This window comes from Ambystoma mexicanum, chromosome 6p, assembly GCF_040938575.1.
Source record: "Ambystoma mexicanum isolate Mex_15411 chromosome 6p, UKY_AmexF1_1, whole genome shotgun sequence".
Classification (NCBI taxonomy): Eukaryota; Metazoa; Chordata; class Amphibia; order Caudata; family Ambystomatidae; genus Ambystoma; species Ambystoma mexicanum.
The window spans coordinates 1,030,579,873-1,030,598,117 of NC_090935.1; positions in this window are offsets into that span (position 1 = coordinate 1,030,579,873).

The window sequence follows — 18,245 nt, forward strand, 5'->3', positions numbered from 1 at the left end:
ATGCTGTTCTGGTGTGCCATCTGCGTGTAAGAAACCACCCCTTTTCCAACATGACAGTCCTGCGTGTACTGTTGATGTCACGTAGGCGGATTCAGAATACACTGCTACCGCCTCTTCTTCATGCATTTCAAGTGCCAAAATCAGCACTACCAATTCTGCTGCTTGTGCCGAGAAATGCGCTGGAAATCTCATACTTGTTACTGTCTCAAAGCGATAATTCAGTTTTATTTCTATTACTGCTGTCCCACTGTGTCATTCGCCGGTGCTCTGGTCTAATGACGATGGCCTGTCAATGAAGGGAATTATCCTTCTCGCAGGGCATTATCTTTGACATGTGATATCTCATCATAGTATTCAGTATACCTAGTGGAATAATGCACGTTGTCCCCTTTGTGATGAATCCTGCGGAGTCCTAACAAAAACCTTACCTAAAGTTTCCTCCCAGGTGGCCAGGGAAAGGCGGACACTTCATGATCCTGGGGATGGTATTAGCTGGGAGGATAACCTGGGATGAGAAGGGCCCCAGGGGAACAGGAGGACTTTGTGGGATGACACATATGTGTCTTCCTCAAGGAAGGAAATATAATTAATACCATAATATGTAATGGCTTGTTGTCAGAGAGAGCTTTTACTCTCCCAAGCTAACGCTCTGAGTGTGGGTGAAAACCATGATAACCAGTTATATATTGGGAGTAAGAAAACCCCTTTTAAGCCACTGACATTCTTAAAGATGAAGACTCATATTGCTCCCAGGGGAATAACAAAGATGAGTCTTTAAATATTACCAATTTAAACCTTGGAGACCCTTATTCCTCTGTAAAGCCAAATCTTTACTGGAATCTTTATAATATTCCTTTGGGGAATATAAATAAAGACAGAAAAGAACATGGTGTTGATATTTCCATTAGAAAAGCATAATTCAGTACTGGGACGAAGAAGAGGGCTGCAGAAGCCCAATAATGCAAGTTGCAGCCTATTAGTGGTAATGACCCACACTTCAGGGAGGCTAAAAGGTATAAACGGCCCCCTCAGGTGCAGGTCATACAGAAAGAGAAGGAGAGGGAGAGGCACAAACGTAGAAGGTGGAGTGATTGCAGGAACTCAACAGTGCAGGGGTTGCAGCTGAAGGAACATAGAGACGCCGGAACCACAGTAGTTTGGAGTACAGATGCAGGTTCTGAGAGGGTCTTTTCCTTTGGAGAGCTGCAATGCAGAGATCATGCAGCGGGAAGCATTACAAGTACAAGCTCTCCCCCTAAAAACGATAATTGCACAGGTCGCACAACAGGAAGCATTGTTTTTACAGACTTCCCCCTGACGATCATGGTTGCAGAGCTCACACAGCAGGAAGCATGAAGCCAAGAAGCCTTCCCTCCAGCAACGCCAACTCTGGTGGCAGGTGTACACCAGAGAGCCTTAGGAGCAGGGAACGCTCTTCTTCTCCTCAGTGCGGACCATAGAAAACCAAGCGAGGCGGTTTTCCCTGACGTCCAGAGCAGAAGAAGCCAAGAAGCTGCGAGCAGGGAGGCAAGCGGCCGTACACAGCAAAGCCAATGAATTCACTTAAGCATTTTGACCTCGAACTGATGTAACACATAAAGATTATTATTTTGCATACCAAGGGAATGTGAAGTGGCTAAAGCGGCAGAATAAGAGTTTGGCAAACAGACCAGCCACTGTAATTGTGAATTAAAAAGTCAGAACAATTACCAACAACACAAAGGGGTAACCTTACTGGGAAAAGACATACACCACCATTGTCCAAGCCAAAAAGGAACACTTAAGATCCCACTTGTCTGTAAACCCTATTGTCAGAGGAAGAAAGAGGCAATAGAGGGAGGTGGCCTTAAAAAGCATTGCCTAAGCCAATAAGGAGCAGAAGTGAGAAGAAGCATTATAAGAACTTGGTAAATTCAAGAGGGGGAAAACAAGAGGGGTAGGAAGGCTGCCCTTCTGACAAAATGTGTACAGAAAGAGAGGAGCATAACCTACATTGCAGGTGGTAAACAAATGTGTGCAGCAAACAGCATCAATGTGTTACATGTTTTTCCCAAAGAAGTAGTAGAAGTTGTTGTTGATCCATTTATGAAGTCTTCTAAGTTGTACGAAGATAAAACTAACCACAAGAGTACTTGTAGAAGTAGTAGTAGTGTTGCTAGTCCTGGCAAGGGAGTACACCAGAAAAAAGGACCTTATATTATAGGCCTGCCAGGTGATTAGAACAGGCGGAAATCGTTGGAGTACTGTGGTGTGTTTAAAAATCCTGAAGAAGTGACAGTGCCACTAAAACATTTTGTTGAACTGTTGTTGAAGCATCCTGAAAAAGTTTATATCACTGAAGCAAGTGTTGTATAAACTATTGCAGAACCATCTAACATTGGGGAACCAAAGTGTTTGTAGGCTTTGCCGAAATATCCTGACACAGAAATTTTGGTTGATCCTTAGGAACTGTAGAAGTATTCTTGTTTGATGAGAAGAAGTTAATTTTGAGTTCTTTTTCTCAAGTGGAAGGAAGAAATCCTTGTTGGATTATCTTGAACTGTTGGGTGAATTCAAGTTGGAACTTTTGTTGTCATGTTGGAAACTTTTTTTGTCGAATTGAAACCAAAAGAACTGAAGTGGAACTTTGTTGCAAGACAGGATGCCCTTATCCTTTTGGAACTGTTGAATATAATCCTGCTGAAATATGGGGAAGAGGAATTCACCCAGATTATAAGGTACTGTTATCAAGTTGTGAACCTTACTGATACATTTGTCTTGTTTCAGCTGCCATATAGTACATCGTTGAGGTATTGTATGTCTAAGTGTGAAGGACAGAATCCTTTTTGTTAAAGTGTATCCCTCATCAGGTTAGGCATAGTGAGGCGTTTATCCAAGCTTTTGAGTTAATAAAAGAATATCTTTTGAAAAATCTTCACAAAGTTCTCTGCCTCACATTTCTGACCCATCACACCTTCCTTTGCTGGTTCTGCCATGAATCGAGCTGTATTCCCCAATCAACACCTGATAATTGTAACTGATGGGTTGGATATAATTACTTCATAACTAGAGGCTCTCTGAGTGGTCAATGTGCTTTTGGGATTTTCAAGGATGGTAAATAGGACATGCTCAACATATAATGTAACTGTGTATCCCATAGTTATGCTGACATATTTCTCAATTGCAAAGGCTGCTGCTGCCAATACTTGCTTGCAGGGATAATGTCCTCTTATTACTGGATCTAAGATCCCACTGTAGAATGCTATTGTCTTGTGTCCCATGGTAGTTTTCTGTGCAAGGACAGCTGTCATCACTACTCTGTTTGAATGGAAAAATAATCAGGGGTCCCTGACACAGGAACTGTCCTAATTGCTAGCTTCAATTCATCAAAGGCCTCTATCATCTTACATGTCCAGGCTATATCAGTGTTCTCTCTATGTCCCTCCTTCAGTACCTTTTAAAGTGTTCTGACATACATGCTGTAGTCAAAAGCCCATGTTCTGCAATAATTGCATAGAAACTGCTGTAATTTGTTCACTCTCTATGGTCTGGATGTTTTCATAATTGCTTCTGCTCTTCCAGGTGTCACTTTCCTTCCTTCTTCTGATATTAGCTGACCTATATACATTACTTCTTCCTGGCAATATTTAATTTCTTCTTTGTCAACTCTGTACTCCTTTACTGCCAACACTGTTGTTTGGTTTATTGAGTGTCTCCTGCATACTTCATCTGTGTTGTTCCACAATTAAATGTCATCTACATATTGTATTACTGTGCTGTCAAGTTGTAAATTTTCCAAGTCCATCTGGAGCAGTTGGTTAAAGATTGAGGGGGACTCAGAGTACCTCTGGGGTAACTGAGTATGTTTTAATGTAATTCTAGGGTAAGTGAACAAGGTCAAATACTGGGACTCTTCATGCAGAGTGATGGAAAAAAACATTCTTTAAATCAATTACTGTAAAATACTTTGGATGGGATATTACACAATATTATGGCTGTGTTTGGTGCCAATGGAAACTCTGTCTCATCAATATAGTTCAGGAGGTGTTTGTACTGAATACTTCTCCACAACCCTCCTGTCGCTTTTTTCTCTGAGTACTGTGATGAATCAGAAATGATTCACACAGGAAAGCCTGCCTGAAACCCTTCTTGTGTAGCCAGGGAAAGGCAGAAGCTTTCTGATCCTGGCCTTGGGGGTGATTTTATCTGGGAGGACCACATGCAAGGGAGGGGAAACAGGTCAGGAAGAATGGGAGACCCCCATGTATAATTTTCCCCAGACCATAATCTCCTAATAGCTTATTGCAAAAGAGAAGTTGTTGTTGAGAAATTTGATTTTGATGTTGTGAACTTCAAATTCCAGTATTCCAAAAGTATTGGGATGAAGAAGAAGGATGCAGAGGCACAAGGTTGCAGATTACAGCCCATTAAGGTTAATGACCTACACCTGAGGGTGGCTGAGAGGCATAAAAGGCCCTCTCATATGCAGGCCATGAGACCAAGAAGGAGGAGGGAGAAGCGCAGCAGCAGGAGAGCAGTATTAGTAGTAGTGGGTAGAGGAGTCTTGAACTTTCCACAAAGCAGCAGAAGAAGAAATCGTGGACAAGCCAGGACGCCGAGACCACAGTGGCAAAATACGTTAATGTCGGTGCTGAGAGGGTCATTCCCCATTGTAAAGCATTTGCTGGTGGCTGGCGAGCAAGAGAACGCTGGGAGAGACTTGAAAGCTCTGGCTGTAGAGGCTGCGCATCAAAAAGTGCACCTTTTTGTAATCTTTCCCATGGTTAAGCGTTCGCTGGTGGCAGGCCAGGCCCAGAAAGCTGGGAAAGCTTTGAGAGTGTGCGAAGGGAGAGACGCAAGCTGCAGTAAGCCGAACAGGAGAGGCTGCCGGGCCATGCAGAAGCCATGAAGCAGAAGTGCTGGAGGCTCCGTGATTGCCCACTGGCCATGTCTAGCCCAAAGTTTGAATACCGAACTGATATAAAAGACATTACCAATTGTGACGCATATCAGGCGGATTTGAATTGAAGCATTTGGAATAATGGGAACTTAAATATCCAAACTATACTATGCCGCAAAGCTTGCTCCCTATCTGTTGCAGATGTACCTTCAAAGTCTATGGGAGGGCAAACTACCAGAATCCCTGCGAGAGGCAGTGGGGGTGGTACTGCTCAAACGGATTAGCCTCCCAACGACTGCTCATCATACTGACCAATTTCACTCCTGGCCAAAATACAAGCCTCTCGGTTAGCACTTTTGATTCATGCAATGGTAATGGCAGAGCAGTCAAGTTTCATCCTGGGGCAATCCACCTCCTATGGGATACGGATGATGTTTGGGATGATCTCAGTGGTGGAACAAGAAGACCCGATAGTAGCCGCCCTGTTAGATGCCACCTAGGCGTTTGATTCTGTGGAATGGCCCTTTCTGTTCATAGTGTTGCGTAGGATGGGGATGGGAGAACAATTCATAGCTATGATGTCACTGATCTAAACATTGCCTGTTGTGAGAATATGGGTGAATGGTCAGCTTACACCAAATATACAGTTGGGAAGGGGCACCCGGCAGGGATGCCCCCTATCACCGTTATTATTCGCACTGGCAGTAGAGCCACTAGCGGAGAGAATAAGGGAGTCCCATCTATAAAGAGGGGTTCAATTATACAAGCACAAGGTAGTAAGTTCCCTCTACGCGGATGATATAGTGCTCTTAATTAACGACCCCAGATGTAACCTAGACCCCATTATGAGTGATGTTTTGTAGTTTGGAGTCTTTTTTGGGTTTACAATTAAGGCTTCAAAGTCGGTCCTGTTCCCACTGACGGATAGCATGCATCAGTATCCAGATGGGTGGGGGTTTCAGTGGCACACTGCCCAGACCCGATATTTGGGGCCAAAATTCCCCGGGATGCAGCTGTCTTATATAAGAACAATTTTCTGAGGGTACTGGAACAGGCTAGCGATGCTATGGCCATATGGATGAACCTGCACCTAAACCTCTACGGCAGAGTCTCCCTGGTTCACAAATGGTGTTACTACCCCTGTTTTTGTATGTATTTCTTAATGTCCCAATCGCAGCGTCAAGAGAGTACTTTTGTGACCTAAGATCCATGATGATGCAGTTTATTTGGGCAGAGAAGCCAGCCAGGATATCGTGGGACAAGTTGGTAGATCCAATACATGAGGATGGCTTGGTGCTGCCTGAGTTTGAAACATATTACAATGTAGCCCAAGCAGGGTTTATACTTTATTGGTTCGGAGACCGGGGGACAGATGGAGTTAGAGCATGTGAAAGCTGCACTGTCTCTTTTACAATCAATCATGCTTACGGCACCTGATAGGGCGTTCAGCGTGGCCAATATGGTGGAACTGACATTCAGGGCATGGACCCGCATCGAACATAAATCTAGGGGATAGGTCCTTTACTCCCCGGCACTATCTGTCATATACACACCTGGGATCCCCTTACTAGTGAATTGTGCTTAATCAACCTTATGAAACAACTGAAGATGGGCTGTTACTGTGATCTATTCCCTAGTGGGCGGTTCATAACACTAGAAGAGTTGAAGACCAAAGGTGAACTGACAGCCTTGTATATGTTCCTGTATTATAGGCTGAGAGTTTCCCTAAGGCAAATATGCCCGACATTCCCCGAACAACTAAATGTGGCCCCTATACTGAACAAAGTACACCAAGAGGGGTACATAAAAAGAGTGGTTTCAGCCATTTATGCCATGTGCCTCAACTCCAGGGAAGGGAAGACCTCCCCTAAGGGAAAATGTGAACTTTCTCTGTGACACACGAGAGCTAATGAGGAATGGAGATATTGTTGTGAAGGGACGAGGAGAGTACCTCTCAATGCTAGATTTAAACTGATCCATTGGAAGTACTTGCATCAATTCTATTACACACCTGTTCAACTACACAGCTTTTTTCTGGAGGCTTCCAATGAATGTGCCAGATGTGGCACTACGGCAGCCAACTTTATGCATGTAACGGGGGGATGCCCCCCAATCTTTTCATTTTGGGAGCTGGTTTTCGTAGCTCTTGGAGAAATAACGGGGGAATAATGGAACTGAACCCTATGATAGCACTGCTTGGATCTACCAAACTGATCCCCAGAGACAGGAGGAGACTGACCCGACTGCTTCTGCTTCTGGCTAAGAGGCGCGCGACAATGATGTGGGGCGGAACAAAAAGCCCCAAGATTGGGGAATGGCTGGCTGATATCCAATACTGTAATGGTATGGAGATGTGATACAATGGACTATCGATCCATGCAACTGACACAAGTAATGTGGGGCCCATATGTAAATTACCTGTTCTCACAATCACCTGGGGTGAATGACATCCTGCTACAAAGCCCCGTGGAATATAGAGACATACTTAATGTGGTACGGAGCTAATAGAATACAAGAAAGCGGTCAACTCCAAGCCTGACCAGAAGAAAGCGGAGAAAAATATTGATGTGCTCCAGAGTTAACGTGCAATGTACTCCTTACATGTGATACCCAAGAAATCGTAACAATATGGGATTCCTTTTTTGAAACACTGGCACCAATGTGGGGTGGGGGGAGAAATGCCAATAACGAAATTTAAAAATATTAAAATAAAAAGTTCCCGAATCCAAAAAGGAAATGTTCAGCCGTACTATCCCCTTGAGTTCCTCCTCATCTTCCCTTAGAACATTTGTAAGTAAACCTGGATCTAAGTTAAGAGGCAAGGAACACGAAGGAAGTGAGAATGAATCAGACCCCTATAGGAAGAATATGGATTCTTTAGAAATGACCACCCCCTGGATCCAGAATGTTTCCTCTGTGGGAGTATGAGACACCCCAAACACCACTGTCCTTCTCATAAGCCAGAAAACTCTAACTTTCACGGAAACACATTAAATAAGGGATTCTACTATGAGAGCAGAATATATGCCCACTCTAGGGAAATAATACCTCAGGGGAAAGTGAAAGTAATGAAAAATCCAACACTAACCTATGCACCGGTGACAAAAATATCAGTGAAATCCCTGCTGTCCTAAAAGGAAAGATCTTTTATGCCCAATTTGATATGAGAAGTAGGGAATGTGCGATAAGAACAGGGTTGCTTCCTCAGGGTTGGAAACAGACCGGGAAAAAGAAAGTAGGTTGCGTCCATGGTCATGTTGAGGAACACCCACAAACACAATTCCCAATCACTATCCTGGGAAAATAATTAAATCTGGTGGTGGCCGTAATCCCCGACCTGCCAGCCCAATTAGTTTTAGGAAGGGATGTTCCCCAATTTGACCAATGGGTCTCACAAGTGGCCCAAATAAGAAGCAGAATATAAGAAGCTAGTGTGAATCCTGAACTACCCAAAGAGACAATAGTTGACACCAAGAAGATGTATTTTCCATATTCTCCAATTCACCTATGGGAAGAGGAAGGGTTTCTGTCAGCAGGCCATATTTGGGAGTGGGAAGCCCCTTCTGTATGTTAAGATGACAGCCCTAGAACGGGAAGCCAGGTCTTTAGGGGAAGGGTATTGTGAGAAACCTCAGGGTATCCTCAGTCCTAGTTTCTTCAGGTGGCCAGGGAAATGCCATCGCTTTTGGATCCTAACCATGGGGGTGGAGAAGCAAGGGAGGATCACCTGGGTGGAGAGTACTTGGGGATTGGGAGGAGGGTACCCACAGGTGAGACATGGTATCCCCCTTTCCCTTATGACAATCAACCTAACCCTCCCCCAGCCTGTATAGGCTACTGTAAAACAGTTACCCTCAATTTTCCCCATTCAACCTATTACAGTACTGGGTTGAAGAGGCGACGAGGAGTAGTGCACACCAGTAGGGCATTTCACCACTCTAGTACTGAGACGATGAAGATGCTGGCAAAGTACTGTAAAGTTCAGGCATGTCCCTTTAACTGCAGTCAGGCAATGCAAATTGGGAATTCACACCTGCAACCTGTCAAGTCTATGTGTATAAGAAGGGAGGAAACCAGCAACAGAGTGACCGACAAGGAAACCATCAGGGAGACCAGTATGGAGACTATTTGTGAGGAGGCAGCAGTGGTGGGTCCTGCAGGGAAGGCAGGACACAGGCCGACAATCCTGAGAAACTGTGGGGCCCAGGAGCAGGCGGGCCATACGAAATCCACATGTTCGGGGGCCTCCGGTGTCGGAGATTTGCAGCCGGAGCTGCGGACACAGAATGTAACACAAAATATCTGTCAGTGTCTGTGGAAGGGAAGCAGAGCTGCTTCAGAAGTTCGAGCGGGCCTCACAGTGCAAGGCAAGCCAGAAGGCGGAGCAGAAGGGGAACAATGAAGCTGCCTAAAAGGAATGCCGAACACTGGTGAGTCAAGGGGAATGTCACTCAAAGCCGGGGTGCTCATATGGGCTGTATAAGAGCGAGATGAATGCTGAATGACCAGAATAACGTTTGCAGATTGAAACAATCCCGAATCCACGGGTTAAATGAAAAGGACGCGGCAAAGTAAAAAGTCACTAATATTGAATACCGAACTGAATGAAAACTTCTTATATTAAATGCGGAACTGAATGAAAACTTTATGGGCAAAGCTACGATCTGATGAGAGATAAATGTAAAAGTGCCCATTTGAAAGCAACACACAAAACAAGAGAGCAAGAGTGGAAGTTTGTGAAAGAGCATGACAGAAAGGTGGGAAGATATAAAACTACCATGAAGTAAACTTTATGCATGAATACAGTGCGGCAAGGCCAAAGACTGGCAAAAGGATATGTGACAAGCAAAGCGGCCAATCAGGAGAGGCCAAGTGAGTGTGAATCTTCACATAAAGCCAAGAGGCATACAAAGAAAAGTTAAGTGAGTGTGAACCCTGACACATGGACAGATACAGAAGAACCTGTGTGGGCTGAAGAGCCTAGGGTTCCTGGTTGCGTGACCTGTAATGGGTGGACCGTGTGGTCCGACAAGTGCGGCTAGAGCAGGGAACCCTCAATTGTGAAGGCCTAACACATTGTTGAAGTAAACCAAGAATAGGCAATATAAAGTGAACTGTTAATGCAATCCAGAATGATTGTCAAATTGATCTGGAGCATTGTTGAACATTGAAAGACTGAAATCAAGTATAATTTGGCTACTTGAAGTCTTGGGGAAGGGAACCCTGAAACTTGATGAACTTTAATATTGTCTTGCGGAAGGAGTCCTCAAGACCCTTTTCTTTGGAACTCTGTTGCCTTGAACTTGGGGCAGGGAATCCCAAGGATTTGTGGAACTGTGTTGCTTTGAACTTGGGGAAGGGAACCCCAAGGATTTGTGGAACTATTGTGAACTTGGGAAAGGTAATCCCAAAACTCTTATGGAACTTTCTTGAACTTGGGGAAGGGAACCTGTAAGGATGCTTGGAGCGAGAAGAAGCTCAGAACATTGTTTTGATCACCAATTCGTTTATTGTTGACATCCCTACATATTGTTTAGTTTTAGTTGTGAGGGCAAGGATAGGTTTTGGACACAGAAACACTTTTAAGTTGAACTTTCTGACTCAGACTTTCCTTAGTTTCGTTCAGGTAGGGAAATCCCACGTTAGTAAAGGGCAAGTTAGGACTTAAACCAGCCTGACATTTAAGTTAATAAACCATTTTGTTTTGAACTTTGAATCTGTTGTCTGTGTCTTGCTTCATGATGGCTTCACATTATGTGATGAATCTAGTGGAGTCATCACTTAATTCCACTCTGTGACCTCATCCCATGTGGCCAGGGGATGGCAGTCAGTACCTGATCCTGCACCTGGGGGCGGCTATATGAGGGGGGAATCACATAGGAGGAAACAACTATATGGGGAAGGTGGTGACTCCATCTCAAGAAGCGAGATATTCCCCCCTTTCCCATGAGAAAGACCCTACAATAAACAAGTCCTTAATGGCTTGTTGTCACCTAATAGTTCCACCCTACAGTAAAAATCCGAACATTTTACTTCTATATCACTGTGGACAATACCCCATCTATGGTTCAAACACTCACGACTCATACATAACATCTTCTGGTTTTTATGTGACCTTATGTGAGATTATTAAACAACCACATCCAAGAAATCCAGTAACATCTATGGACTTCAACTCCCATAAACCCTCAGTTACTGACAAGACGAAGAGGAGGAAGGATTTTATGCAAACTGAGATAAACCTGAAAACTAATGTGCAGGCTAGTTGTTTACCTAGACCTAAAGTCACTGGGACCTTTAAAAATGGCAGAGGCAGCGCAGAAGGAGAGCTGTGCAGGAGAGGACAAGGAACCCTGTGCTGGTGCTCCTGGCCACGAGGCATCCAGATTGGTGTGGTGAGGTGTGATGAGGCAGAAGGGGGACGCAGAAGAAGGAAAGCCATGGAGATGCTGGAGAACGTGCAGAAACTCCAAAGAACACAACCCCCCAGTGCTCTCCGGTCCTGGGAAGCCGGCTGTTGAGCGCGGAGCCATGTAGGACGCTAACAGAGCATCTACACACTGCTGGTAGTAAAGGGCCACCACTGTGGAAGTGCGAGCAAGGTCAGAGATCCAAAGAAGACTCAGTGAGTCTGCCTAAAGCAGCAGGGGACCCGAGGCATTCCAATGCGCATGCCAGCAAATGTTTGAACTTTATGATGTTGCAAATGACAGAAAGGCACACATCTTGTTTAAAGACAGTCAATGCAATACAACTTCAAATTTCAATAAGAAGAACGATTGAAAGCAAAAAAGACGGCCACAGACCCCAAGCAAAGACAAACGCCAGTCGCTCAAAAACTGGCAGTGTAATCCTTGTGACACCACAAAAAGCAACTTTAAATCCATAGCCAAAAAATACAAAAACGCCATCTTCATTGCTAAATCTGAAGCCTATAACCACTGTATCTCTGCTGCCAACTCCCACTCTAAAGAACTCTTCAGTATCTTCAGAGAATTAACTGTACCACCCACATGCCCCGATGAGATCGTCAAAATAGATATCACACCACTACAATACTTTACCCAAGCAAAGCCCTCTTGTACAGACTTAACCGAGACTTAACCAAAGGTAAAAAACGAGCAACATTCCCAAATTCGCATTCACCGAAATCTCAGAAGCCGATGTCATTGACATCCTCAGACACCTCAAACCCTCACAATGTAGGGGTGATGTGTGCCACCCTAAATTCATCAAGGACTGCCCAGAACCGCTCGCCCCTCTTCTCACGGCATTCATCAATGCTTCATTGAAAACGGGCATAGTCCCAGATAGCCTTAAAGAGGCATGGGTGCACCCTCTCTTAAAAAAAACAACACTAGACCCAGCTAACTCCAATATCTACCGACCCATAACAACAGTTCCATTCCTCCTGAAAATATCAGACAAGGCCGCCCACAAACAGATTCAACTATACCTCGAATCGAACGCGATCCTAGGAAAAAGACAATCTGGGTTCCGCTAAGGGCACAGAACTGAAACCGCCCTTCTAGACCTAAAAAACGAAATCACTAACATCCTCGACAAAGGCAAGCCCGCTTTCCTCCTTCTCCTTGACCTTTCTGCAGAATTTGATCTGGTAGATCACATCACACTTACCAGTCATCTGACGCATGCTGCGCACTTCTCTAAGGACGCAGCGTCCTGGGTAACCTCTTTCCTAGAGGGAAGAGCTATGAAAGTGTTCTCTAACACAGCTCATGCAGCACCTTCCATCATCCACTGCGGTGTCCCACAAGGCTCTTGTACTGCTCCCACGCTCTATAACCTTTTTACCAAGCCACTCTTTGATAAACTAGACGCACTTGGGATCACTTACACAAATTACGCTGATGACACAGAGGTTCTCCTTTCGCTGACGGGGCATTATCATCAAGACGCCACTACCCTACAGCAAATCTACTCCACCATACAAGCCTGGATGGCTACCAACGGCCTCTGCCTGAACGGGGACAAGACCGAAATTCTCATTCTAGGCCAGAAATCCACACTCTCCAACCTCAACCCGCTGTATCTCAACTTCAACATTCCATATTCCTGGGCACCACAGGTGGTTGGCCCGCCAGGGCAATACGATCTGGGAGCCCATCTGTACCCAGGTGAATGCCCTTGCACCCACACAACATACCTGGGCCCAGGTCCAGAAGCAAGGGCAGGACCTACCGAAGTACGTTTGCAAGATTTTTGCGACCATCACAGGGCATGCCTGGCCACATGAGGGGGTACAGCCCCTGAATACCTGGAGCTTCAGTAGTGGGTAGAACAGGACATGATTGACCTCAATGGCCTGGAGGGAATCGGAGTAGTCGAGACAGGAGCTGAAGGTAAGCACACAGCTATCATGCAGTTGTACATACACATACCCATGTCTTCTGGATGGATGTTAACGAGATATGGACAAATGAGGACAGCCTCATGGCAAAATGGCTCTGTTGTATGCAGAGCCCCATTCCTGCAGTGATCTGGTTGAGGAATGCATGGACCATCCTGCTTTGCTGACATCCATCTTGCTGTCACATTTCCCCATCCCAATTGATTCAGTATATAGTAATTCTATGGCAAGTGGTGCCTACTGTGATCCACATATGCAAGATCGATTACACAATGGAAGAGGGACAGTTGGCATGGCCATGTCCTTTAATTTGGCACTCCATCGTGAAAATGTCCCAAATAGTGCAGGTGACCCGTTGTGTGTTCCCATGCATGCAGCATTGAAGAATATTCAAAATACCCTTCTTTGTTTCACCATTGGGCCACATCCTACATGCACAGAGGATGTCAATGAATAAGTTCGGCACTTGAGCGTGCTTAGCATCACACCTCAAAGAATCATTGGTCATCCATAGGAATGCCATGCCTTCATGCACTCTGAATCCACCATGCAGATTCAAAATAGAAACAGATTGGCAGGTGCAAGAGTGAGGCAGATGATGATACAAGGAATCAGACAACCTCTGGAAAGGGACACCATGACATCTGTTATGCATGGACAAAGGTACAGTAACACGCCCATCCCTCACATGCAAGCATACATACCTGACACAACACCCCAGCACAAAGCGGCACACAAATAAAGTAACTGCAGGTTCCACACACCATGGGTCCACAGGGCCCAGTGCTGATCCCAAGCACATAGCAAAACTGCCCCTCAACACACACAATCAGTTGCTGAGTTGCCATGCACAAGGAGGGGGTGAAACATGCCAATTCCGGCTTCTGCAAGACTGTCCACAGTTACATTACACAAAACACACTATTAGGGCTGCCCATGTAACATACTGACCACTATCTGTTGGTCATGTCTCATACATTGCATACTTACTCATGATGGCACCCCCAAATGCACATCTGGCCTTATTGTCAACCAGGCACATGTTGCTTTCAGAGAAGGTTGAGCGCAGGCAATTAACGAAATTCTAATAAGCACACAAAATGCCATAAGGAAAAATTGTCATATGCACAGTAGGGACAAAATACATTAGCAATTGGTTGTTGATTGCAACTTGGAACATGACACCCATCTGTCCAGGCAAGAGGATTGATGCATGCAGACACTGTGCCAATCATAACAGTACTGTGGATGTGCGCCTGCATGCACTCTGCACCCATGATAGACATGTACAATGTGAATAGCACAATTACCATGCAAAAACCTATCCCACTAAAACTTACCCTCTCTATGATTGGGAAGTATAATTCACAGTCAACAAGCAGCATCTCACTATCGTTCAACCCCACAAACCTCTCACTTCTGTTGCCTCTACCACAACAACATCCTGGTTGGTACCACAGCGCCTGGGGTTGGCATGGTGAGAAGAGAAAGGGATGTGCAGCCCATTGGGCTAAGTAGGGAAAAGGAAATGGAGTCCATCAGCAACATGCTTGCAGAAACACATGGGAAAAAGGAAGAAGAACGCATCAGTGTCAATCCCTCATGAGATGCCATCAGGTAGACATTTACATGATCAAATGAAAACGAGTGACATGGCCAGCCGCCTATGCAAGAGACCAGCATTGGACTGCTAGAGTCATTAATCATGTGCAAAATATATTACATCATCTACATTTGCAGGCACCATACCTGCCAAGTGTGCCTTCTCACCATCTTATATAATCCAGACAATTGATGCATCCAACACATAGGTAGCCATGAAGCAGGGGCTGTGTTGACTTCATATTAATGTTTCTGCCATTTGTAAATGTGCTATTGTAAGTCATTTCTGATCAAACTTCACACCCCTGTTCTTCAGATAAATATAAAATAGGGATATATTAAAAAAATGTAAGACTTTTCCACAGATGAACACATGAATGATGCATCAGCCCAAGGATGTGCCCAGGAACTAGTGATGACTCACATACTTGACGCTCTCCCCAGGCCTATAAGAAGGGGTCAGTGCAGGAGCAATCTTTGACACACGTATATGTCCCCAAAACATTGACAAGTGTATGTAAACTGGACCATACATGGCTCCTCTTAAGGATTTTCAGTAATGCCTCACAGCCAGTAATTTATTTATTTGTTGTAGAGTTTTAAAAAAAAGTTTAACATCACATTATCGAATTAAAATATAAACTCTTAAAATGTACAATTCATTACAGTATTAAAAATGGAAACATACACATACTTGAATGCTACTACCGCTGCAATATATCTCAATTATATTAATGTGATGCTGTAACCTGAGTACTAAACAGCCTGACAAGCTGATACTATGATAAATGCTTAAGAAACAAATTTAAAAATAAATAGTTGAAGGATACTACACAAAGACTCATAATACTTCAATTTCATTCCAAATGTAGAGAATTAAAAAAACCTGTAACTGCCAACACCACAGAAGTAGTTCTACCTGCCAAACAAAATCGCATAAAAGAATCACACAACATTGTAGGTAAAATAGGTAAAATAACATCTAAAATGTAATTCTCGCAGGCCTCATAGATAAAAACAAGTTGTTATCAAATGTTCCATAGTTTCAACCGAGTTCAGTAAACCACAAAACCTACACAGACATTGATCGTCCATTAACAAATTGTAATGCATCAAAATCTCTTAAGTCTGAATTTGATTTATACGAAATCTGAAGAACAGTCGTCTCACTACTCTTTTTGGATAAACTGCAAGATAGGGACCGGCCGTTCCAACAGATTTGAAATCAGACCATAAGTGGGCGAGTGATTCATAAGAATTGAAGCATTCCATTGTATTGGCCCAATCTTTCATATATAAGTGTTTCTTTACTCCTGCTGGATTTTCTTTCAGGTCGTCTACTGTAAGACCCAAGTCAACAAGCAGTTCACCAAATGATTCAGAAAAATCCTGTGTTAAAAACTTCCTTTCCACTACACATCACCTTATTGATTTCCTCATATAATTAGGGAGTGCATGGTGCACAGAGAAACTTATAGTAGAGCGAAAGGAACACCACTGGGCACAACCTCTGAGGGACAATAAACCAAGTTCATATCGAATAGCAGCTATAGGAGTACCCTGTGAAACTTGTAGTATCCTCCTCCATAACCTGTCATCTATACCCAAAAGCAGGTTTAATGCCCAAAAAGGAAGTATTTCAAACCCGTACAGTACCTTATACTGCCCCCATAAAACCCCAATGAGGAAAGAATTGAATACCTCCCATATTTGTTGCCCACTCGAGCTAATGGATTTTCCCAGTGCTGTTACCAATGAGGACAACCAATCCTTTATAAAATGAATGTTCAGCTTTGTTGCAAACGGGAATCCCAGGTAGACAATGCCCTTCACCTTTGCAAGAGACACGTGATAAATCTGCCAAGTAAATGTCTAAAAACTACGTTTACCAATAAAGTGCATTATTTTAGATTTATTTGGATTTATTTTTAATTTATGAGCATCCGCAAAACTAGTGAATGCTGACAAACGATGCTGTAGTCCTATAGGGGTCTGATCGAAAATTAAAAAATCGTCAGCATGCGCACACCATAATAATTTCAAATGTTGAATCTTAGGGGAGGCAAGGGCAGCTGGGTTAAGAGAATAGCTAAAGTTGGGGTGAGTACGCACCTTGCTGCACCCCTCTAAAAGTTGGTATACTCCTTGACAAGTTGCCTTCATGATCTAATACAACTTGTATTTTAGCATTGAAATATAGCCCAATGATAAGTCAAAAGAAAACCCTGCGGGATTCCCCATTTCAAAAGCTTCTTCTGTGAGAAACCAGCGGGTGTCTCACCCGCTAGTCGTGGGATCTCTCCCTCAGGTGACCAGGGCATGGCCATCGCCTTTGGATCCAGACCCTGGGGGTGGACCAGTGTGGGAGGAACACCTGCGTGAGGGGTTTTTGGGGGGCGGGGGTGAGGCAGCCAATGGTGAGATGGAATATTCCCCCCTTTTTTGTTCATCTACCCCTTCCTATTTTGTAGGATTTTCAAAAGTCCCAACTCCCCCCTTTTTACATAAACACTGGGCCGAGGAAGAGGGTGACTGAGAGTAACCAGACTAACTCTCTCACATCGTACTGGACATGTCCCGTTAATCGGGTCAGGGAAAGTCAGGCACTTTACACTAAGTACATACACCTGATACCAGTTAGCTCTTCTCACACAAATAAAAGGAATCACCTAAAGACACACTCTAAGCAAGGCGGGACACGAGTATGAGCAGAGCTTCCGGGACAAAGGCACAGCTACTGGAGCACAGCAACGGACCAAGGGACAAGAGCAGCAGGCCGCAAACCCCAAGGGTTCCCTACTGGAGGTTGTTGCCTCCAACAGACCACAAAAGACATGGGGAGAAGGCCAGATCCCACAAGGGAAGATTGCATTGTGTTTCAAGGATGCCACTGACCCTCCAGGGTGAACGGTAGAGTTGGGAAGGCGAGGCCAAGCCTGTGGTACTAACCTTGACTTGTGAATTGGAAATAACAAAACAAGGAAGAAGTACACAAAGCCAGTGAGTTGGCAAGTGACCTGAGAGACCGGTGTGTTAAAGCGAATGAATTAGCAACATTATATCACAAGTGAATGCTGCACGCGTGTGGATGAGATGCGAAGAAAGGCAGACCTGTGAATGAACTTTGAAGTAAAAGGCAGCTGTGAGATCAGCAATACTAAGTAACGGAGTGGTCCGGCGAAAGCAAGTAGACCAATCAAAAGTCTTTGTGAAAGGTACATTGTTTGAATTAATAAAGCGAACAAACAGCAAAAGTGAAATAAGCTAGAGTAAATGTGAACTTTGAGTCGAAGTGGTCCTGCAGTGGTCTGTAAAGAGAGCCTCGTACATTCAAAGGTCTTCGACATCCGAAAGGGATCCAAGCCCAATAGAGGGAGACCCAAAGTACAATAA